The sequence below is a fragment of the Musa acuminata genome, chromosome BXJ3-2, assembly GCF_036884655.1.
Source record: "Musa acuminata AAA Group cultivar baxijiao chromosome BXJ3-2, Cavendish_Baxijiao_AAA, whole genome shotgun sequence".
NCBI lineage: Eukaryota > Viridiplantae > Streptophyta > Magnoliopsida > Zingiberales > Musaceae > Musa > Musa acuminata.
Window position 1 is genome coordinate 18,093,767 of NC_088350.1, and position 25,235 is coordinate 18,119,001.

The 25,235-nt window shown below is 34.6% G+C and overlaps 1 pseudogene; it reads right to left on the bottom strand.

Annotated features, from left to right (window-relative positions):
* Positions 1-1,940: 1,940 nt before the first annotated feature.
* LOC135630764 (alpha-N-acetylglucosaminidase-like) lies at positions 1,941-14,116 on the bottom strand (annotated as a pseudogene).
* Positions 14,117-25,235: the final 11,119 nt, after the last annotated feature.

Here is a 25,235-nt window from a genome sequence, read left to right on the forward strand (position 1 = left end):
TTAAAATCGGTTAAAAATTTCTATAGCACTAATTCACCACTCCCCCCGCAAGTGCCATTGAGATCCTAACACCTATTTCATTGTCAACTACTGGAAGGCCTAAAAATCTTCCTACCCCTCTATTGTAGCCTCAAGAGGAGGTCTTGATAATGAAGATCCCAGCAAAGTAGCACCCAGGCCAGCCATAACCGATTCTATCAAGAGATTACTTTATTTAGTAGTACTTCATCTTCATCTCCAACATCCAAAGACACAAAAGCAACTTTGATGTCCAAAAACGCAAAAGAAACCTTGATAGAGGACATCTCTTTTGTAGCCCATGTTAGAGATGCTGTTGGATTGGTGAGAGGAGGAAAGAAAAGAAGAACGGATAGCAAGAATTCTGTTATGATCTATCTACATATGTCGAACGAGAACTTTCGAGTGATTATCGCTTGAAAACTCTTTGCTTTAGTTTTTTTTTTATTTTAGGTGTTTTTAAGTTCATAGCAAGAGTGGATTAATTTTTCATTCTAAGTTATTTTTATTGCAAAATAAGTTTAACTTCTCTGTCTAAAATTTTCATTCAAGAGATGGTATGAATCATCGAACCTAAACTCCATATGAATTAATGAAGATAACTTAAGCTTTTCCCTGTTACTACTACCTATTTGTGTTAATTAGGGCTACTTAGTCCATCTATGATAGTTAATTATGACAAGATAGTGAGAGGAAACTAAGAAGCTAACATGATTCAGGGCATGTTTCATGTAATATTATAGAATCCATCGTGACCTACTTTTCTAGTCTCTAAGGGTTTCTTATCACCACTCTTCATCTAACAATATATTGAACATATTATATTTTAATTTCTTTTTGGCTCGAAAGATTCAGTTTGAGGTGCTACAAAACTACAATCACTAGCTAATTAAGTTCAACAGGATTTCTGCCAGGAAATAGACGATGCTTAGATAAATTTCAAGCTTGAGAAGGCACTACCTTGGAAGCCGATTTGAACTTAAAAGCTTCTAAACACTTTTGAGTGAATCAAGCAAAGCAATTTTTACGTGTAAATCGTAATATTTATGCCCAGAAGTCACAAGCATGCTTTGAAAACTGAATTAAAAGTGCTGTAGCTTGACAGTGCCCATGACAATTCTGGTAAGTTTGGTCTATGTCGGTTCAGGTGTCAGGAAACTCAAAAGAAATTAAAATTATTGCAGTAGTCAACAATAGCATTTATCATAAAAAATGATGAACTTCTTGTTTGGTACTAAAAGTTCCCATTAATATATTTTGAAATGTCCATAGTCCATAAACAGTGAGAACACCAAACATATTAAGTGCTCATAAGTACTAAGTTGACTCTAGTGTTACAGAGTAATAAGAAACTCAAATTGTGGCATCAGGAGATTGTGTGTCAAAAATAAAAGATCACAAAATTAGCAGCTTCTTCATAGTTTGAACCCATATAAAGTGATTGCAAGTTATCAGTACAAAAATACTTGTCATATAGCCATCGAGATATATTTTGAGCATCACAAGAAGCTTTCACTGGAAACAAATTTCTACTGCTTTGCCACTTGTTGGTAAGGCCTCTCCAGTCCCTCCTCCAGTCTTCTAATGGGAAACTCTCCCCCTTCGTCAAGCTGTCTATCATGTACTTGAAATATATAGATGCTCTTGGCCCATAGTAGTCTAGTAGAAGACCACTCCAGTACTTGTTTCCTGCACAAATGAGATTGTCGCAAGAGTATTACATTAAAACAGATTGATGACACCAAAATAAAGGGGATAAAGAAAATTGTTTCTGCATTTGTATGTACCATAATCACGAAGCAAACTAGCTTCAATCTCAGTGTTATCAAACCACATGGTTACTTGAGTCCTTGCATTCCATTCAAACTGCACCATAGAAGCATGACAATGGCAGAATCCTACATAAATAGGCATACAAGTATTCAAATTTGAGGAGGGCAAACAGGTGACAACAAGAATCTTACCTGTTGCTCCTGTTCTGGGTATCTTGAAAGGCGCTTGCCACTTTCCAACCAGGGTCCAAGCAGAAATCCATCATGGCATGACAAAAGCATGTCCAAATCTTTCACAAGGTCAAGAAAGTGCTGGCTATATATGGTCACTTGTTTTAAATTAATGAGTTGGTACCCTTCTATAATCTTCAAGAATACTTTGTTTTCATACTTTGCTAATGCCTAACGGGTGAGATCCACGAGATCATATCTGGAATAATAGGAAACTAAAATTCATATAAAATCCATTATCAAAATATAGTTGTATGTTAAAAGCTCCTAATATTGACATGATTTACAAAAAATTATTATTGATGGGAATAAATATTTGAATTGTATAATATTGTTTGTAGCTGACTTTATGATAATATTGAACTGTATAATATTTTTATGAATAAAGGGAGAAAAAATGGATAAGGATGCAGATAATTTACAATGTTTATCATTTTATATAATTATCCGTTAAGTTTATCACAAGAGAACAACAAGAATTGATAGAAAGAGTCATACCCATTGAAGCAGCAAAAATTTACATGTATCATAACAAACACAAGCCAATTCTAGTCATGGAGCTGTAGTCTAGACTGCTTTACATGGGTTATAACTTGATAAGCTTTCATTGTCATAAAATAATGTACAACTGGATAAAGAACTTGCAATCATGGACATTGAGAGTAATATGAACAATGTAAATTTATATGAGAAAGGAAGTATCTTTAACCATAAAAGAAAATTGGTTATTGGACAATGATTTAGTAAGTGGTTGGGACGATCTAAGCCTCAATGTTGCATATCATGCCAGTTTCACACCTGCTAAGGACCAAAGACCAAATTCACATGCAAAACCTCATTCTCTAGCAACATGTACAAGATCTTGTTTTAGACACAAAGACATCTTAGTCACTTAGTAATTGGAAAAATAGAACAAATAAGAGATAAAAAGACAAAAAGAGGGGGAATAAGAAGGAAAGGAAAATATACTGACTTCATCCAAAAGTTTCACTGAGCAATTGACTCATCATAATTTTGCAGTTACAGAACCACAACCGTCTACCAATGTACATTGCTTAAACCTGTCAAATCAGAACTCTACTTGGATTTTGCCACTACCATCAGTCAAATTTCAGCTGCTTTTGAAACTAATATTAAGATGCAAATATGCTGATTTAGATGGAAGAGATGAATACCAACAATATGCAAGTCTAACATATAAGCAGATAACTATCAGAATGTGTTTCAATTCCCTGCTCTAGTCATGGCAAGCTTTACGCAAAAACAAATGAATCGCAAATCACCTGAAAGTCTGGCTATCTGATATGTCATACCCATTTTCTAGGAAAAGAACTAATGCGCGTGTGACATCAGCAGTTGAATACCATAAATGTGGTTGATCATAAGAATTAGCTGTTTCCTTCAGTGGCTCTCTTTCTGATAATTGTCGACTAAAATGCACAAGCTTTCTCTCTTCAAATATCTCTGGTATCAATATGACAGATGGATCAACATCTGGAAATGCAACAATTACATCTCGATTTTTGTCCTGTTGTTGAGCGGTTGATACATATAGATACATCAAAAAGCATTAGAACTAATAACTGGTAAGTAAATGCATGAAAGCACCAAAAGTGATGCACTTAATTATTGATAATAATCTCAAAGAGGTAAAACTGTAATTTCATGTGGTAGTTTAAACCAATTCAAGCAATGGTTTACCCATTAGAATATGGAAGAAAGCTTAGCTTGAACCACTTCAATTTGGACTATGGTCTAGTTGCGCAATCCAATCACAAGCAAACTTTAAGTTTCTAATGCCCTTGATCATGAAATTCTCTCTCTTTGGTCTTTCAGCTCTCAGCACCTCTTTCTTTGCCTCTGCTTATCAAACTATTTTTATTTGGGACTTAATTCATTGTCTTGAAGCCATAAAAGTGGCAAAAGATTTCTAATGCTCTGCTGGGACATTAACCATCATGACCGATAGTAAAGATGAAGGCCGTAACAAAGAAGATAAGGAAGAAAAGTAAAATGATAATAAAGAGAATAAGAAAACAGTTGAAAAGATGTAGAAGCAAATGACGTGTTTCACTTAGACTGATACGAAACAGGCAGTACGTACTGGTTCAGACATCAACTGGTATGTGGTATGCAGATCGCCCCTGTTTAGGGTGATTCAGTTCATCCATATATAAGGAAACTAACCTAATTGTTTCTCACGCATAGCGCAACCTTTGCTTCTCAATGTGACCTCCACTTCTCAGGCACACCAGGGCCTCACTGCACACCACCACCAAACACCACCTTTGGCCTAATTGCTTCTCATAGGAATGCCCATTTTCCTCTTCTCCTCCTCTTCACCATCTCCTCTTCTTCTTTCCTACTACCTCCTTCCTCCTCCCTGTTGGAGATGAAGGAGCAAGGAAGAAATAGAATACTACGATACGAGTAAAAAGAATCCTTTTGACTCAAGAAAACTGATGTAGTATTAAAAACAGGAGGAACACTTACAAGATACCAGATACCAAATGCACACAGACTCTTTATCTTCCTCTCCTCAATCTCAATGTCTTGCTAGATGAACTACGGTCCTATTTATAGGACCTAATGACAACCACCCTATAACTACTAGATCATAAGGTAGTTATTGAAACTACTAGATCATGATCAAGTGGTTATTGAAATCATCATGTAACCACTATATCATGATAACAATCAGATAACTATGAATCATATCTCAACACTCCCTCTTGATTCATAGTTGCATACACCAATTTGCGACATAAAATAAATATGCTTTCGAAGTGGAAGTGATTTGGTGAAGATATCCGTAACTTGTTCATCCGTTCCACAATACTTCATTGTGATAGCTCCACTTGCCTGAAGTACTCTTTCGATCGTCTAAAGCTCCTGCATAATCACTATCAGTGAAACCAAATAATTTGCATTTAAATTTTGTTTTGAACATCCATTTTAACCTAGTCGCTTTCTTTTCTTTCGGTAGATCCATTAGCTCCCAAGTTTCATTCTTCTCAGTTGACTTGATTTCCTCCTTCATTGCTTTTCTCCATTCCTCTTTTTTAACTGCATCCTCAAAAGTTGTCGGATCTGAAATAAACAAAGCAAATGTTGAGTTATAAATTTCTGTCAGTGATCTGAAATTTCTTGGAGGGGTTTCATCTGAGGAATCCGAATTTGAACTGCTATTGGGTGAGGTTGACGATGAATTTGTTGGAGCAGGATCTGTCACTTGATTCTGCGGAGTGTCTAGTTCTGCTGGAATCTGCATTTGTGTTTCACCTTTATTGGTCTCCCAATTCCAACTTGCCCTTTCATCAAACATAATATTTCTGTTAATAATAACTTTGCCACTAACAGGGTTATATAATCGATATGCTTTAGATTGTAAAGAATAACCAATTAAAATGCATTTCTCTGATTTTTCATCAAGCTTGTGATGATTTTGTGAATTCACCAAAGCATAAGCAATACAGCCAAAAATTCTTAGATGTCTAACACTTGGTTTCATACCATACCAAGTCTCAAAAGGAGTTCGATTCATAACAGCCTTTGTTGGTGAAATATTCAACAAATAAACTGCAGTTGCAACTGCTTCTGCCCAAAACTGATTTGGAAGATGTTTTCCTTTAAGCAAACTTCTTGCCATTTCAACGACAATCCGATTCTTACGCTCAGCTACACCATTTTGCTCCGGTGTATATGGTGCTGTCAATTCTCTGTGAATACCATTTTCTTCACAAAAAGAACTAAACTCATTAGATAAAAATTCACCACCTCTATCTTTCCGAAGTGTCTTTATATATCTACCACTTTGTCTTTCTACAAGTGCCTTGAATTTTCAAAAATTATCAAATGTTTCTGATTTCAATTTCAAAAAATATACCCAACTCATGCGACTATAATCATCCGTAAACAATAAAAAATATTGACTTCCACCAAATGATTTTGTATTCATAGGTCCACATAAGTCAGCATGAATTAATTCAAGACAATTAGATGCTCTCCATGCTTTTCCAATAGGAAATGGTTTTCTACTTTGTTTGCCATAAATACATCCTTCACATACATCAAGCGTATTAATCTTAGGCAATCCAAAAACCATTCCTTTTTGACTTAACAACCTTAAACCTTTAATGTTAAGATGTCCATATCTTAAATGCCATAAACTAGACTCATTCTTTTGAGTTGTGATAAGCGCATGTCTTTCAATATTTGACACATCAAGTGGAAACATCTTGTTTTGTGTCATGCAAACATTTACTATAATCAAACCAGATTTCTTATCTCTAATAGTGCATGAACCATCATCAAATATTACTTGATATCCATCATTTACTAATTGTCCAACACTCAACAAATTATGTGATAAAGTAGGAACAAAGAAAACATTATCATGGTATTTTACCTTCCCTTGATTTGTCTTCACTTCAATTGTTCCTTTCCCTTCCACTTGGATTTGCTTGTTATCTCCAAGTCTAACATTCAACTTGTGAGTCTCATCAATATCTCTAAATATTGATTTTATGCTTGACATATGATTAGAACATCCACTATCCAAAAACCAAATATAATTTGAGATGTTATGAATTTGTGAATGAGTCATAAACAACTTACTATTTTCTTCAATTTTCTCCACATAGCTTGCTTGCTTTTCTCTTTTCCAGCAATCTGCCTTCATGTGACCAAACTTTTTACAATAGTGACATTGAATTCCACTTTTGTAATTTTTTTGATCATAATTTGATTGCCCTTGTTCATCAAAGTGTCCTCTTCCTCTTCCATTTCCTCTACCACGAAATCCTCCTCTGCCACGTCCTCTTCCTGTTGATTTTTTGTCTTCTTCTGAAGTAGAAGACTCTCCCTTAATCTGAAATGCTTTTTCTTCACTTTTTTCAAGTGACCTGTTCAACCTTACTTCATGTGCTTGCAAGGAACCCATTAGTTCATCATAATCAGTTGACTTGATGTTCAAAACAAAATTTAAATGCAAATTATTTGGTTTCACTGATAGTGATTGTGCAGGAGCTTTAAAGAGTACTTCAGGCAAGTGGAGCCATCACAATGAAGTATTGTGGAACGGATGAACAAGTTGCGGATATCCTCACCAAATCATTTCCACTTCGAAAGCATATTTATTTTATGTTGCAAATTGGTGTATGCAACTATGAATCAAGGGGGAGTGTTGAGATTTGATTCTAGTTATCTATCTAGATTATTATCATGATCTAGTGGTTACATGATGATTTCAATAACCACTTGAATCATGATCTAGTAGTTATAAGGTGGTTTCATTAACCACCTCGTGATCTAGTAGTTAGGGTGGTTGTCATTAGGTCCTATAAATAGGACCTTAGTTCATCTAGCAAGACATTGAGATTGAGGAGAGGAAGATAAAGAGTCTGTGTGCATTTGGTATCTGGTATCTTGTAAGTGTTCCTCCTGTTTTTAATACTACATTAGTTTTCTTGAGTCAAAAGGATTCTTTTTACTCGTATCGTAGTATTCTGTTTCTTCCTTGTTCCTCCATCTCCAATATTTGTGGTATCAGAGCCTAGTTTCAATCTGAACTGGGCATTATGGCTTTTAACGGCAATTCCGTGTCTCAACCCCTTATCCCCATCTTCTTGGGCAAAAGTTATGAATTTTGGAGTATCAAGATGAAGACTCTATTCAAGTCTCAAGATCTTTGGGACTTAATAGAGAATGGATATGCAGATCCAGATGACGAAATCAGGCTGAGGGAGAATAGAAAGAAGGACTCAAAGGCATTGTTCTTCATTCAACAAGCTGTACATGAGACGATCTTCTCAAGAATTGCAGCAGCGACAACCTCAAAGCAAGCCTGGTTGATACTTCAAAATGAATTTCAAGGCTCATCAAGGGGGATTACGGTAAAACTTCAAACCTTCCATCGTGAGTTTGAAATTTTGTTCATGAAAAGCAATGAATCGGTACAAGATTTTCTTTCTCGAGTGACTGAAATTGTTAGTCAAATGAAATCTTATGGTGAACATCTTCCTGATCATATAATTGTTGCAAAGGTTTTGAGAAGTTTAACTCCGAAATTTGATCATGTTGTTGCCGCAATTGAGGAATCAAAAGATTTGTCTACTTATTCATTTGATGAACTAATGGGTTCCTTGCAAGCACATGAAGTAAGGTTGAACAGGTCACTTGAAAAAAGTGAAGAAAAAGCATTTCAGGTTAAGGGAGAGTCTTCTACTTCAGAAGAAGACAAAAAATCAACAGGAAGAGGACGTGGCAGAGGAGGATTTCGTGGTAGAGGAAATGGAAGAGGAAGATGACACTTTGATGAACAAGGGCAATCAAATTATGATCAAAAAAATTACAAAAGTGGAATTCAATGTCACTATTGTAAAAAGTTTGGTCATATGAAGGCAGATTGCTGGAAAAGAGAAAAGCAAGCAAGCTATGTGGAGAAAATTGAAGAAAATAGTAAGTTGTTTATGACTCATTCACAAATTCATAACATCTCAAATGATATTTGGTTTTTGGATAGTGGATGTTCTAATCATATGTCAGGCATAAAATCAATATTTAGATATATTGATGAGACTCACAAGTTGAATGTTAGACTTGGAGATAACAAGCAAATCCAAGTGGAAGGGAAAGGAACAATTGAGGTGAAGACAAATCAAGGGAAGGTAAAATACCTTGATAATGTTTTCTTTGTTCCTACTTTATCACATAATTTGTTGAGTGTTGGACAATTAGTAAATGATGGATATCAAGTAATATTTGATGATGGTTCATGCACTATTAGAGATAAGAAATCTGGTTTGATTATAGTAACTATTTGCATGACACAAAACAAGATGTTTCCACTTGATGTGTCAAATATTGAAAGACATGTGCTTATCACAACTCAAAAGAATGAGTCTAGTTTATGACATTTAAGATATGGACATCTTAACATTAAAGGTTTAAGGTTGTTAAGTCAAAAAGGAATGGTTTTTGGATTGCCTAAGATTAATACACTTGATGTATGTGAAGGATGTATTTATGGCAAACAAAGTAGAAAATCATTTCCTATTGGAAAAGCATGGAGAGCATCTAATTGTCTTGAATTAATTCATGCTGACTTATGTGGACCTATGAATACAAAATCATTTGGTGGAAGTCAATATTTTTTATTGTTTATGGATGATTATAGTCGCATGAGTTGGGTATATTTTTTGAAATTGAAATCTGAAACATTTGATAATTTTTGAAAGTTCAAGGCACTTGTAGAAAGATAAAGTGGTAGATATATAAAGACACTTCGGACAGATAGAGGTGGTGAATTTTTATTTAATGAGTTTAGTTCTTTTTGTGAAGAAAATGGTATTCACAGAGAATTGACAGCACCATATACACCGGAGCAAAATGGTGTAGCTGAGCGAAAGAATCGGACTGTCGTTGAAATGGCAAGAAGTTTGCTTAAAGGAAAACATCTTCCAAATCAGTTTTGGGCAGAAGCAGTTGCAACAGCAGTTTATTTGTTGAATATTTCACCAACAAAGGCTGTTATGAATCGAACTCCTTTTGAGGCTTGGTATGGTATGAAACCAAGTGTTAGACATCTAAGAATTTTTAGCTGTATTGCTTATGCTTTGGTGAATTCACAATATCGTCACAAGCTTAATGAAAAATCAGAGAAATGCATTTTAATTGGTTATTCTTTACGATCTAAAGCATATCGATTATATAACCCTATTAGTGGCAAAGTTATTATTAACAGAAATATTATGCTTGATGAAAGGGCAAGTTGGAATTGGGAGACCAATAAAGGTGAAACACAAATGCAGATTCTAGCAGAACTAGACACTCCGCAGAATCAAGTGACAGATCCTGCTCCAACAAATTCATCATCAACCTCACCCAATAGCAGTTCAAATTTGGATTCCTCAGATGAAACCCCTCCAAGAAATTTCAGATCACAGACAGAAATTTATAACTCAACATTTGCTTTGTTTATTTCAGATCCGACAACTTTTGATGAAGCAGTTAAAAAAGAGGAATGGAGAAAAGCAATGAAGGAGGAAATCAAGTCAACTGAGAAGAATGAAACTTGGGAGCTAATGGATCTACCGAAAGAAAAGAAAGTGATTGGGTTAAAATGGATGTTCAAAACAAAATTTAACCCAATCACTTTCTTTTCTTTCGGTAGATCCATTAGCTCCCAAGTTTCGTTCTTCTCAGTTGACTTGATTTCCTCCTTCATTGCTTTTCTCCATTTAAAAACGCAGATTTCACATCAAATTGATAAACAGGCCAACTTAAGTGAGTAGCTAAAGCCAAGAAAGTTCTCACAGTTTCGAATCTAGCAACTGGAGAAAAAGTTTCATCATAATCAATACCTTGTTGCTGTGAATATCCTTTTGCTACAAGCCGAGCTTTATGCTTTTGGATACTTGAAATCAGGCTGAGGGAGAATAGAAAGAAGGACTCAAAGGCATTGTTCTTCATTCAACAAGCTGTACATGAGACGATCTTCTCAAGAATTGCAGCAGCGACAACCTCAAAGCAAGCCTGGTTGATACTTCAAAATGAATTTCAAGGCTCATCAAGGGTGATTACGGTAAAACTTCAAACCTTTCGTCGTGAGTTTGAAATTTTGTTCATGAAAAGCAATGAATCGGTACAAGATTTTCTTTCTCGAGTGACTGAAATTGTTAGTCAAATGAAATCTTATGGTGAACATCTTCCTGATCATATAATTATTGCAAAGGTTTTGAGAAGTTTAACTCCGAAATTTGATCATGTTGTTGCCGCAATTGAGGAATCAAAAGATTTATCTATTTATTCATTTGATGAACTAATGGGTTCCTTGCAAGCACATGAAGTAAGGTTGAACAGGTCACTTGAAAAAAGTGAAGAAAAAGCATTTCAGGTTAAGGGAGAGTCTTCTACTTCAGAAGAAGACAAAAAATCAACAGGAAGAGGACGTGGCAGAGGAGGATTTCGTGGTAGAGGAAATGGAAGAGGAAGAGGACACTTTGATGAACAAGGGCAATCAAATTATGAATTTTGGAGTATCAAGATGAAGACTCTATTCAAGTCTCAAGATCTTTGGGACTTAATAGAGAATGGATATGCAGATCCAGATGACGAAATCAGGCTGAGGGAGAATAGAAGATCGTCTCATGTACAACTTGTTGAATGAAGAACAATGCCTTTGAGTCCTTCTTTCTATTCTCCGTCAGCCTGATTTCGTCATCTGGATCTGCATATCCATTCTCTATTAAGTCCCAAAGATCTTGAGACTTGAATAGAGTCTTCATCTTGATACTCCAAAATTCATAACTTTTGCCCGAGAAGATGGGGATAAGGGGTTGAGACACGGAATTGCCGTTAAAAGCCATAATGCCCAGTTCAGATTGAAACTAGGCTCTGATACCACAAATGTTGGAGATGAAGGAGCAAGGAAGAAACAGAATACTACGATACGAGTAAAAAGAATCCTTTTGACTCAAGAAAACTGATGTAGTATTAAAAACAGGAGGAACACTTACAAGATACCAGATACCAAATGCACACAGACTCTTTATCTTCCTCTCCTCAATCTCAATGTCTTGCTAGATGAACTACGGTCCTATTTATAGGACCTAATGACAACCACCCTATAACTACTAGATCATAAGGTAGTTATTGAAACTACTAGATCATGATCAAGTGGTTATTGAAATCATCATGTAACCACTATATCATGATAACAATCTAGATAACTATGAATCATATCTCAACACTCCCTCCTCTTCCTCTACCACCCCTTCTTCTTCTCCTTTTTCTTCTTCTCCAGAACACTGATACATATAGTATACCAGTACCGATTGATATGTACTAGTCTGAACAGATTACCAAAATGGATCCAGTACCCAAAACGGTGATCCTTGAGTAGAAGTAATTCAAAGATTATCAAATGAGACAACTACGATTAGGAAAATAGGATTTTATGTTTCTTTTATTTTGTTCTTCAATAAGAAAATTCTAGAGTACTAGGTTTTGTACAAAGCAAGAAATAATTTCTTAAATGAAAGCTACCATTGGCTCAAAAACTAAATAACCTTCGCATAATTATATAAAACATCCAAAAGCTGGTTCTTTTTTTTTCATGCCTTTGATATTTGCTTTCCAAATGAAAATAGTTTTCGTTATAATTTCCTTATCAACCTTTATCTAGAAAGTAATTAATCTAAAGCCAGGTTTGTAAGTACCATCATTGATGTATTATCAACATCAGTGGTCAAATCTCTTTGATTCCTTGGACTTAAGTTGCAGCACTCTTTCTGCTGTTGTCAGAGAGGAAGAGTGTAGATCTCCTTTTTTACTAAAATCCAAGTGTTTCTCTGAATACCTAACCCAATAAGGATAGAAAACATTGAAGTTACCAGTAGTGATGCTGCAACTAAAGCAGCTTAAAACATCATGATCTTTTGAACTAAAAAGTCAATATAGGGCAATATCTAATTGTGCTATTATTGAACCAATTGACAGAGTAATGATTAATTCAAGTGATCAAATATTAAAAGATTTTCCTTACTGGTACCTTTATGGTTCTTGATCACTTCAATGTGATCACCACCGATGGTGGCAAGCTTTCACAATATCTTCGTCTTTTGACTTATTTGGTGTTAGTGTGTCAACTGTCAAGTTTCTTATTATCAAACGAAGACAATTGGATTTGCTTTTCCTGATCCTAATTTTAAAGAAAGTAAAAGAAATATGGAGTCCTTTCTTGGTTGCATGCATACAAATGATCTTTGGCATTCATAGACTGTGACTTCTATTGGCAATTGACAAAATTATGGATGAAGAATTATTTGTATTTGAATTCTCTTTTTGCAATCCTAGATTGTAACCTCCTGTGAACAATTATATCCCTCCCAAAGCCGTCAACTTTGGTCACGAAGACTTAACTAAACCCTATTTTTGGTATTCCAAGTAGAGCAATGACAAAAAATGACCTCAAGTTTCCTTGATTCAAAAGTGGTACATAATTTTATCAAAAATCATAATTTACAAAAAAAGGAATCATCTTTTGTAGTGAACACTCACAATGGTTAGTTTTCTAAAGCCACAATGCACCACATTTCAAGCAGGAAGATTCGACTCTGATAACCTTTAGATGAATATGAAGTTTATATGTGGATAATGAGGATCTACTGAGTCATAAATTAGCCTACAATAGAGAAAACAAAGATTAAACTCACATAGGCACCATCTGTGCAATTATATAGAGTATTATATAGTATCTGCCAGGCATCTTGTAGTGTTGGAACAGACCTTCCATATCTCCTTGTTGCATATAAGTCAACCCAGATCTGAAATGAAAATGATAAAAGAAAAACCAAAACATTTCTTGATGGGTCTGATCTAAATTTTGAAATAATCAGTCAGTAAATCAAGCTTTCATATGCTTATCACTTAACAATGTATATAATGAATTCTAAATCATTAAAATTCAATCAAATTTACTTCTCAACTAAAATTGTTTACTGTCAAAGAACGAAAGAGAATGTTAGTTGTAGGAAATTTAGGCAACAATCAAACTAGATGATCTAATTATTTCTACCAAATAAATCTGCTAAAAGTGAAATATGGATCTTTTTTCACATTGTGATTCTTCCTCATTAAGCTTCTAGTTCCATTATTCTTTTTCCACAAGTAAAAATAGGCATGCTTTTAACTATTATCAGATTCTGAAATCCAATTACTAAGCTGTCCTGAATTGATGGAACAAACTATTTTGCTGAGTTTGCATGATGACTAAGAAACTATATCTTGCTACATAATTGGAAGAATGGCAATAAGCGGATTATATATCCTAGAACAGAAAGAAAATGCTACATTTTGTTCTACCAAAAAATGACCACCTAAGCTCCTCAATATTAAAAATGATGCATAAAAACCCAGAAATAGGTCAAGTACCTTGCCAGCTGGACATATTTAAATGTATCCGACCTAACAAAGGTTAAATGAAGGATCAAAAAGAAAGTAGGCAAAGTGAAGAAGTGAAAACTAATAAACAGATACGCAAATCACATTTGTACAATCAAAACACATGCACAAAGAAAAGAAACATGCTCCATCTGAGATCACATTTGGCCAAAATTTTGTTCACAAGGCAAGGTTTAATCTACAGCTTGCAATTTGACGTACAATAAACAAATCAAAATTAAATTCCTATTTGCCCAATACAACAAAAATGCATTTAACTTGATATTGTCCTTCACAAAGTTTTAAATTTTAATTAAATTTCTTTTCTAGTGCTACTATTCTAGTTTATAGATTTCTAGACTTAATCTGCCATTGAAGCAGGAACTACTTAACTGCTGAACCGAAAAAAGAATCTTAAATTATATATGTACCCTGTTTGGGAAAACTATTTGAACTTATTCTATGTAACCAACCTATAGGATATCTTCAATTTATACATTACACCATATAGGAGGCGAGAAAGGAAAATTATAGCTTAAAACATGTGGGTGGTATTCAATAAGGTAAAGAGACGGGTACACAAAAATAAATATTACCTTGACATCTACTGGTTTATGATGAAATGCCATTTAAGACATCAGATCATAAACAACAAGATTTTGCTCAATGCCTTCCATAGACATTCCAACGCCAACCTTTAGACTAGCGAAATATAAGACAAACATAAAACATACCAATGATATTCCTCAAGGATATATATGGATTAAGAGATGATATTAATATATAGCTCATTCTAAATTCCATAACTTAGAACAGAAATAACAACAAATTTTGGTACAACTTTTACTTGTTGAAAGCGACAGGGAACATTTTTTTAGCTAAAAATAAAAATTTTAAATCTGCAAAAAATAACTTTACCTTATCCAAGTAGTCAAACTCATATCCTTTGATGCTCACAAAAAGGCTTCAGCACCGAAAAATATATTTTTTGAATAATAAAGATATGTTTGAGAAAAAGATTGACACTACTACTTTATAAGAGTTCCTTTAACAGATAGCACAGATTTTGTTCGTGCTTCACCAATCATTTTAATGATGAAAACATGAGATATGATTCACTACAAATTTTACAAAATTAAAATTGTGAACACTGTCATAAAATGGTGTTTATATATTCAAACATTTCATGGTAATTTTCTAGAGATGCAAGAAATAATATAATAAACTATATAAATAAATTATGGCTACCACACCTAGATTAAGGAATAATTTTAACTCACTAGTGAACTAAAATAACAAATTCCAACAATCCTATATCACTGGTCATAAGCACAACACTAACCACTGTAATGGCATGTTTTAAGCTGTTGAACTTTGATGACATTTGGCACAACCAGCAAATTCACAATGTGGAACTAGCCCAAATAATGGTTAGAAAGGAAAAAAAAATGTAGGTAACGGTCGAAATCAACCGTTACAGTGCTATGTCGAGCGATAACTGTGTCGGTAGATAACGATCGAAATTTCAATTGTTACCGTTCGATATGCCCCTGTATCATCCGATACGGGGCAACATTGAGTGTTCCGTCCGATAGCGGGCGGTCCATGTACCGGTATGCTGTTAGACCAGTACGTATCGCCCATACCAGACAGTATTATTTGAAATTAAAAACCCTGGGACTAGGTACCATGTATCACAAAATAAGCTGCACATAATAAATTATATTTTAAGAACCACAAAAGGGCAACTAACCATGGTTGAATTTTCACTTGTACGAGCTTCAATAGGTCCAAGTGCAATTGCATCGAGAATACCATACATCTCAATATTTCCAGCAAAATTGTGTAGCATGCACCTGCAGAAAATTAATATAAGTTGCAGCTGATCAAGATTATGGAAAAAAGGAATCTTTACATATTGCTACAAGAAAATTAACGAAAACCAACATTTTGAGAAACAGAGAACTTTCTAGATGTATGGAACACCGTAAAACTATTTTGATGTAATCCATATTGGTTTTACTTCAGCGAATAGATCAAGAACTACCATCCGCCCAATTGGAACTGAATGCAAGAGATCCTAAAAATAAAAGAAAAGTTAAATTGCAGGTTCTGAACCAAATTGTGGTAACAATTTATAAGTTTAACATCTTATGATGGTATAAGCCTAATAATGATAACAACTTAGAAGTAACTAGTTCTGATGATAGCATAAGTTTAACATCACTTCTACTGTCAAAACGTGGTGTAGATAACTATAAAAAATTGTGCCAATATCGAGAAAAAAAAGTTTTGATGCACCAGAAACAATAGCGTTGATGTAGTTCAAGAAAACTCTATATAGTCAAGTGACAGGAAATGATCGACAAATTCAATCCCAAATAGTTATTCAATATTACATTGTGTGATGCAGTTTTGCAGTTGATAGGACCATATGCTTCTTTTCTTGTTTGCCTTCAATTAAATCAATCCAGAGATACTTGATAAGCATTCTTCAATGCCGATCTCTCACTTCTCGAGAACATCTTATTTACAATCTCATCCTAGTTATAAACCTATAAATCAGTTCAAAAGATGGCCTACTAAAATTTATACAAATGATCATCATAAAACAAATTCTCAAATCATATGCCATTTTATTCGTTGTCATAGTATATTAAATAAGCACACATGATATTTCTAAATTGATCCCATGATTTTGCCAACCTCCATATACAAGAACATTTGCAACATAATTGCAAATCAAGGAAAACTTTATTATAAGGATTAACATAGGTATCAAACATATTTGGTATAAAATGGACATGAACACAGAATTTCAAGTAAATAAAAAGATAATGACAGAGATAAGTATTAATAAAATCTAAACTAGCAGGTCAACAAAAACACTACCTTCATCTGAGGTGGTTTCCAGAATGGGCTATATGAAAATAACCAACCCTGTAGAAGTTTAGAACCCAAAAAGATTATTTGATGTTACTATGAAACCAAGAGCATCACGCTTGACCATGAAAGAAGCCTAAAATCTCTTAATTCATGGAAAAAAAATTAAAAGAACTGGCATTTGTACATGTTGGCTAATGTAAAGTAGTGTGTATCACCCCAACAAGGTGCCCACACATGATAATGAGGGTATCGTGCCTCATAAAATGTTGATATCTGTTTATTATAAAACCATAAGAAACTCAAATAATCACTAGGCATCATCTAACTGAAATAGGAAAAGCTTCCTACTCCAGGATTTAATGCTTAATATTCATTGGCAACAAATATGGTACAATAGAATGCATCTTAAGCAATAACCTTGAAATTTTTTCTAATGACAAAATATCTATTACATAATACAAAAGTTCTTAGTGTTCAAATTGAATCAATAGAAATAGGGATAAAAATTAACAAAACTATCTATTTGTTCTGAAACCATATCAAACCTTGACTTTGTGCAAAATTTATGACCGCCACGTTTTTTTACGAAGCCCAGCATATACGACTTCCTGAAGGCAAATTTATTTGGAATTGTCAATATTTTAAATTTTTGAGAGAGAGCACAAAAAACCGATCGAACCATAACTCTTTGCAAACTTGATGACCGTCACGTCTTTTGGCAAAACGCAGCTTAAACAACTTCTCTAGAGCTAATATGTTTGGAATGGTCAATATTTCGAATATTTGAGACGGTGTACAAAAAACTGATCGAAACTCGACTTTGCATAAACTTTATAACCGTCATATTTTTTTTGAAAAACTAAGCTTAAACAACTTCCATGGAGCTAATATGTTGGAAATGGTCACCATTTTGAATTTTTGAGATGGTGCGTAAAAAATCAATTGAACTTCGATTTTTCACAAAATTTATGACTGTCACATCTTTTTCCGAAACTATTCTTATATTAACTACCCTAGGGCAAATATGTTGGGAGTGATCAATTTTTTGAATTTTTGATATGGTGCGCAAAAAATCGATCGAACCTTGACATTGCAAAAACTTTTAACTATCACGTTTTTTTTCTAAAACTATGCTCGTACGACATCTCAAGGACAAATATGTTTGGAATGATAAATTTTTTGAATTTTCGAGACGGTGCGTACAAAACCAATCCAACTTCAACTTTATGCAAAATTTATGGATATAAGTTTGTTTCTGAAACCAAGCTTATACAACTAACTTCCTTTGGGCTAATATGTTGGGAATGATTATTATTTTGAATTTTCAAGATGGTGCGCAAAAACTGTTCGAACCTCGACTTTACGCAAACTTTATGATCGTTTCGTTTTTGCGAAAACTTGCTTATACAAATTCCATAGGTCTAATATGTTGGGCATGATCTATGTTTTGAATTTTTGAGATAGTGCTAAAAAAACCAACCAAACATCGACTTTGCATAAATTTTATGATCGTCATGGTTTTTTGCGAAACCAGGCTCACGCAACTTCCATAACGCTAAAATGCAGGGAATGGTCAAAATTTTGAATGTTTGAGATAGTGCGCAAAAACCGATTGAACCTAGACTTTGTGCAAATATTATGACTGACATAATTTTTTGTGAAACAATGCACAAACGACTTCGCCCGGGCAAATAAGTTGATAATGATCAATTTTTTGAATTTTCAAGAATGCGCAAACAACTGATCAAACCCCGACGTTGCACAAACTTTATGACGGCCATTTTTTCGTGCGAAACTAAGCTTATACAACTTTCAGAAAGCTAATATTTGGGAAATTGTCAAAATTGTAAATTATTTAGAGGGTCCACAAAAAACAATCGAATCTCGGCTTTGGGGAACCTTTATGATCGTCATTTTTTTTTTGTGAACCTAAGCTTATACAACTTCCCTTGGGCAATAGTAAATATTTTAAATTTTCGACATAGTGCACAAAAAACCAATCGAGCCTCGACTTTGCAGAAGCTTTATGACCATCATATGTTTTTCTTGAATCTATGCATATACAATTTCCCTAGGGCTAAAATCCCAGTGATTGATAGTTCTCTACCAGAGAAGAGGTAGGGAGGCGACCCTTACGATAGGAGGCGAGAAGAGAGTGAGGGCAAGGGCACCTCGCGGGCAGCACACACTCCCGTGCCTTTAATGGCGAGTGCGAGGGTGACTTAGGGCAGAGGCGACGGTTGCTTCTCCCTAGGGCTACCTACTTGGCTTGTACAAATTTTCTTGGGCTAATATGTTGAGAATTATCAACATTATGCCCAAATATTCTTGGGCTAATGTGTTAGGAATGATCAATAAAATTTTGAGACGGTGCATAAAAAACCGATTGAACATCGACTTTGCGCAATCTTTATGACTATCAAGTTTTTCTGTGAAACCATTCTCATAGGACTTCACTAGGGCAAATATTTTGGGAATGATCAATTTTTTGAATTTTTGAGATGGTCCAAAAAGAACCTATCAAACCTTGACTTTGTGCAAAATTTATGACCATCAAATTTTTTAACGAAGCCCACAATATACGACTTCCCGAATGCAAATTTATTGGAAATTGTCAATATTTTAAATTTTTGAGAGGGAGCATAAAAAATCGATCGAACCTTAACTCTATTCAAACTTGATGACAGTCACGTCTTTTGGCAAAACCCAACTTAAACAACTTCTCTAGAGCTACTTTGTTTGGAATGGTGAATATTTTGAATATTTAAGACGGTGCACAAAAAACTGATCGTACCTCGACTTTGCGTAATCTTTATAACCGTCATATTTTTTAGAAAAACTAAGCTTAAACAACTTCCATGGAACTAATATGTTGGGAATAGTCAATATTTTGAATTTTTGAAATGGTGTGCAAAAACCCAATTAAACTTCGATTTTTCGTAAAGTTTATAACTATCATGTCGTTTTCCGAAATTATGCTTATATTGACTAACCTAGGGCAAATATGTTGGGAGTGATCAACTTTTAAAATTTTTGAGATGGTGCGCAAAAATCGATCGAACCACGACATTGCAAAAACTTTTAACTATCACGTTTTTTTCTAAAACTATGCTTGTACGACATCTCATGGACAAATATATTTGGAATGATTAATTTTTTGAATTTTCGAGACAGTGCATAAAAAACCAATCCAACATCGACTTATGACTGTAAGTTTGTTTCTACAACCAAGCTTATACAACAAACTTCCTTTGGACTAATATGTTGGGAATGGTTATTATTTTGAATTTTCAAGATGGTGTGCAAAAACTGTTCGAACCTCAACTTTGAGCAAACTTTATGACCGTTTCTTTTTTTGCGAAAACTGGCTTATACAACTTCCATAGGTCTAATATGTTGGGCATGATCAATGTTTTGAAATTTTAAGATAATGCTAAAAAAACCGACCAAACCTCGACTTTGCGCAAATTTTTTGATCGTCATGTTTTTTTGCGAAACCAGGCTCACACAACTTCCATAATGCTAAGATGTAGGGAATGGTCAAAATTTTGAATGTTTAAGATGGTGCTCAGAAAACCAATTGTACCTAGACTTTATGCAAATATTATGACTGACATATTTTTTTGTGAAACCATGCACAAACGACTTCGCTAGGGGAAATAAGTTGATAATGATCAATTTTTTGAATTTTCAAGAATGTGCAAATAACTGATCAAACCCCGACGTTGCACAAACTTTATGACGACCATGTTTTCGTGCAAAACTAAGCTTATAAAACTTTCCGAAAGCTAATATTTGGGAAATTATCAAAATTGTAAATTTTTGAGCGGGTCCACAAAAAAAAATCGAATCTCGGCTTTGGGCAATCTTAATGATCGTCATTTTTTTTTTGTGAACCTAAGCTTTTACAACTTCCCTTGTGCAAAAGTGATGGGAATGGTAAATATTTTAAATTTTCGAGATAGTGCACAAAAAATCAATCGAGCCTCGACTTTGCAGAAGCTTTATGACCATCATATGTTTTTCTTGAATCTATGCATATACAATTTTCCTAGGGCTAAAATCTCAGTGATTGATAGTTCTCTTCCAAAGAAGAGGTAGGGAGGCGACCCTTGCAATAGGAGGCGAGAAGAGAGTGAGGGCAAGGGCACCTCGCGGGCAGCACACACTCCCGTGCCTTTAATGGCGAGTGCGAGGGTGACTTAGGGCAGGGGCGACGGTTGCTTCTCCCTAGGGCTACCTACTTGGCTTGTACAAATTTTCTTGGGCTAATATGTTGAGAATTGTCAACATTATGCCCAAATATTCTTGGGCTAATATGTTAGGAATGGTCAATAAAATTTTGAGACGGTGCATAAAAAACCGATTGAACATCGACTTTGCACAATCTTTATGACCATCAAGTTTTTCTGTGAAACCATTCTCATAGGACTTCACTAGGGCAAATATTTTGGGAATGATCAATTTTTTGAATTTTTGAGATGGTCCAAAAAGAACCTATCAAACCTTGACTTTGTGCAAAATTTATGACCGTCAAATTTTTTAACGAAGCCCAGAATATACGACTTCTCGAATGCAAATTTATTGGAAATTGTCAATATTTTAAATTTTTGAGAGGGAGCACAAAAAACCGATCGAACCTTAACTCTATTCAAACTTGATGACAGTCACGTCTTTTGTCAAAACCCAACTTAAACAACTTCTGTAGAGCTACTTTGTTTGGAATGGTGAATATTTTGAATATTTAAGACGGTGCACAAAAAACTGATCGTACCTCGACTTTGCGTAATCTTTATAACCGTCATATTTTTTAGAAAAACTAAGCTTAAACAACTTCCATGGAACTAATATGTTGGGAATAGTCAATATTTTGAATTTTCGAAATGGTGTGCAAAAACCCAATTAAACTTCAATTTTTCATAAAGTTTATAACTATCATGTCGTTTTTCGAAATTATGCTTATATTGACTAACCTAGGGCAAATATGTTGGGAATGATCAATTTTTAAAATTTTTAAGATGGTGCGCAAAAATCGATCGAACCACGACATTGCAAAAACTTTTAACTATCACGTTTTTTTTCTAAAACTATGCTCGTACGACATCTCATGGACAAATATATTTGGAATGATTAATTTTTTAAATTTTCGAGACAGTGCATAAAAAATCAATCCAACATCGACTTATGACTGTAAGTTTGTTTCTAAAACCAAGCTTATACCACAAACTTCCTTTGGACTAATATGTTGGGAATGGTTATTATTTTGAATTTTCAAGATGGTGTGCAAAAACTGTTCGAACCTCAACTTTGAGCAAACTTTATGACCGTTTCTTTTTTTGAGAAAACTGGCTTATACAACTTCCATAGGTCTAATATGTTGGGCATGATCAATGTTTTGAATTTTTAAGATAATGCTAAAAAAACCGACCAAACCTCCACTTTGCACAAATTTTATGATCGTCATGGTTTTTTGCAAAACTAGGCTCACGCTACTTCCATAATGCTAACATGCAGGGAATGGTCAAAATTTTGAATGTTTGAGATGGTGCGCAAAAAACCGATTGAACCTAGACTTTATGCAAATATTATGACTGACATAATTTTTTGTGAAACCATGCACAAACGACTTCACTAGGGGAAATAAGTTGATAATGATCAATTTTTTGAATTTTCAAGAATGCGCAAATAACTGATCAAACCCCGACGTTGCACAAACTTTATGACGACCATTTTTTCGTGCGAAACTAAGCTTATACAACTTTCAGAAAGCTAATATTTGGGAAATTATCAAAATTGTAAATTATTTAGAGGGTCCACAAAAAACAATCGAATCTCGGCTTTGGGGAACCTTTATGATCGTCATTTTTTTTTTGTGAACCTAAGCTTATACAACTTCCCTTGGGCAATAGTAAATATTTTAAATTTTCAACATAGTGCATAAAAAACCAATCGAGCATCGACTTTGCAGAAGCTTTATGACCATCATATGTTTTTCTTGAATCTATGCATATACAATTTTCCTAGGGCTAAAATCTCAGTGATTGATAGTTCTATACCAGAGAAGAGGTAGGGAGGCGACCCTTGCGATAGGAGGCGAGAAGAGACTGAGGGCAAGGGCACCTCGTGGGCAGCACACACTCGCGTGCCTTTAATGGCGAGTGCGATGGTCACTTAGGACAGGGGCGACGGTTGCTTCTCCCTAGGGCTACCTACTTGGCTTGTACAAATTTTCTTGGGCTAATATGTTGAGAATTGTCAACATTATGCCCAAATATTCTTAGGCTAATATGTTAGGAATGGTCAATAAAATTTTGAGACGATGCATAAAAAACTGATTGAACATCGACTTTGCGCAATCTTTATGACCATCAAGTTTTTCTGTGAAACCATTCTCATAGGACTTCACTAGGGCAAATATTTTGGGAATGATCAATTTTTTGAATTTTTGAGATGGTCCAAAAAGAACCTATCAAACCTTGACTTTGTGCAAAATTTATGAACGCCAAATTTTTTAACGAAGCCCAGAATATACGACTTCCCAAATGCAAATTTATTGGAAATTATCAATATTTTAAATTTTTGAGAGGGAGCACAAAAAACCGATCGAACCTTAACTCTATTCAAACTTGATGACCGTCACGTCTTTTGGCAAAACCCAACTTAAACAACTTCTCTAGAGCTACTTTGTTTGGAATGGTGAATATTTTGAATATTTAAGACGGTGCACAAAAAACTGATCGTACCTCGACTTTGCGTAATCTTTATAACCATCATATTTTTTTTGAAAAACTAAGCTTAAACAACTTCCATGGAACTAATATGTTGGGAATAGTCAATATTTTGAATTTTCGAAATGGTGTGCAAAAAACTAATTAAACTTTGATTTTTCGTAAAGTTTATAACTATCATGTCGTTTTCCGAAATTATGCTTATATTGACTAACCTAGGGCAAATATGTTAGGAGTGATCAATTTTTTAAGTTTTTGAGATGGTGCGCAAAAATCGATCGAACCATGACATTGTAAAAACTTTTAACTATCGCGTTTTTTTTCTAAAACTATGCCCGTACGACATCTCATGGACAAATATATTTGGAATGATTAATTTTTTGAATTTTCGAGACAGTGCATAAAAAACCAATCCAACATCGACTTATGACTGTAAGTTTGTTTCTAAAACCAAGCTTATACAACAAACTTCCTTTGGACTAATATGTTGGGAATGGTTATTATTTTGAATTTTCAAGATGGTGTGCAAAAACTGTTCGAACCTCAACTTTGAGCAAACTTTATGACCGTTTCTTTTTTTGCGAAAACTGGCTTATACAACTTCCATAGGTCTAATATGTTGGGCATGATCAATGTTTTGGATTTTTAAGATAATGCTAAAAAAACCGACCAAACCACGACTTTGCGTAAATTTTTTGATCATCATGTTTTTTTGCGAAACCAAGCTCACACAATTTACATAATGCTAAGATGTAGGGAATGGTCAAAATTTTGAATGTTTAAGATGGTGCTCAGAAAACCAATTGTATCTAGACTTTATGCAAATATTATGACTGACATAATTTTTTGTGTAACCATGCACAAACAACTTCGCTAGGGTAAATAAGTTGATAATGATCAATTTTTTGAATTTTCAAGAATGCGTAAACAACTGATAAAACCCCGACGTTGCACAAACTTTATGACGACCATGTTTTCGTGCGGAACTAAGCTTATACAACTTTCCGAAAGCTAATATTTGAGAAATTATCAAAATTATAAATTTTTGAGCGGGTCCGCAAAAAAAAATCGAATCTCGGCTTTGGGCATTCTTAATAATCGTCATTTTTTTTTGTGAACCTAAGCTTATACAACTTCCCTTGTGCAAAAGTGATGGGAATGGTAAATATTTTAAATTTTTGAGATAGTGCACAAAAAACCAATCGAGCCTCGACTTTGTAGAAGCTTTATGACTCATATTTTTTTCCAGAATCCATGCATATACAATTTCCCTAGGGCTAAAATCCAAATGATTGATAGTTCTGTACCAGAGAAGAGGTAGGGAGGCGACCCTTGCGATAGGAGGCGAGAAGAGACTGAGGGCAAGGGCACCTCGTGGGCAGCACACACTCCCGTGCCTTTAATGGCGAGTGCGATGGTGACTTAGGACAGGGGCGATGATTGCTTCTCCTTAGGGCTACCTACTTAGCTTGTACAAATTTTCTTGGGCTAATATGTTGAGAATTGTCAACATTATGCCCAAATATTCTTGGGCTAATATGTTAGGAATGGTTAATAAAATTTAGAGACGGTGCATAAAAAACCGATTGAACATCGACTTTGCGCAATCTTTATGATCGTCAAGTTTTTCTCTGAAACCATTCTCATAGGACTTCAC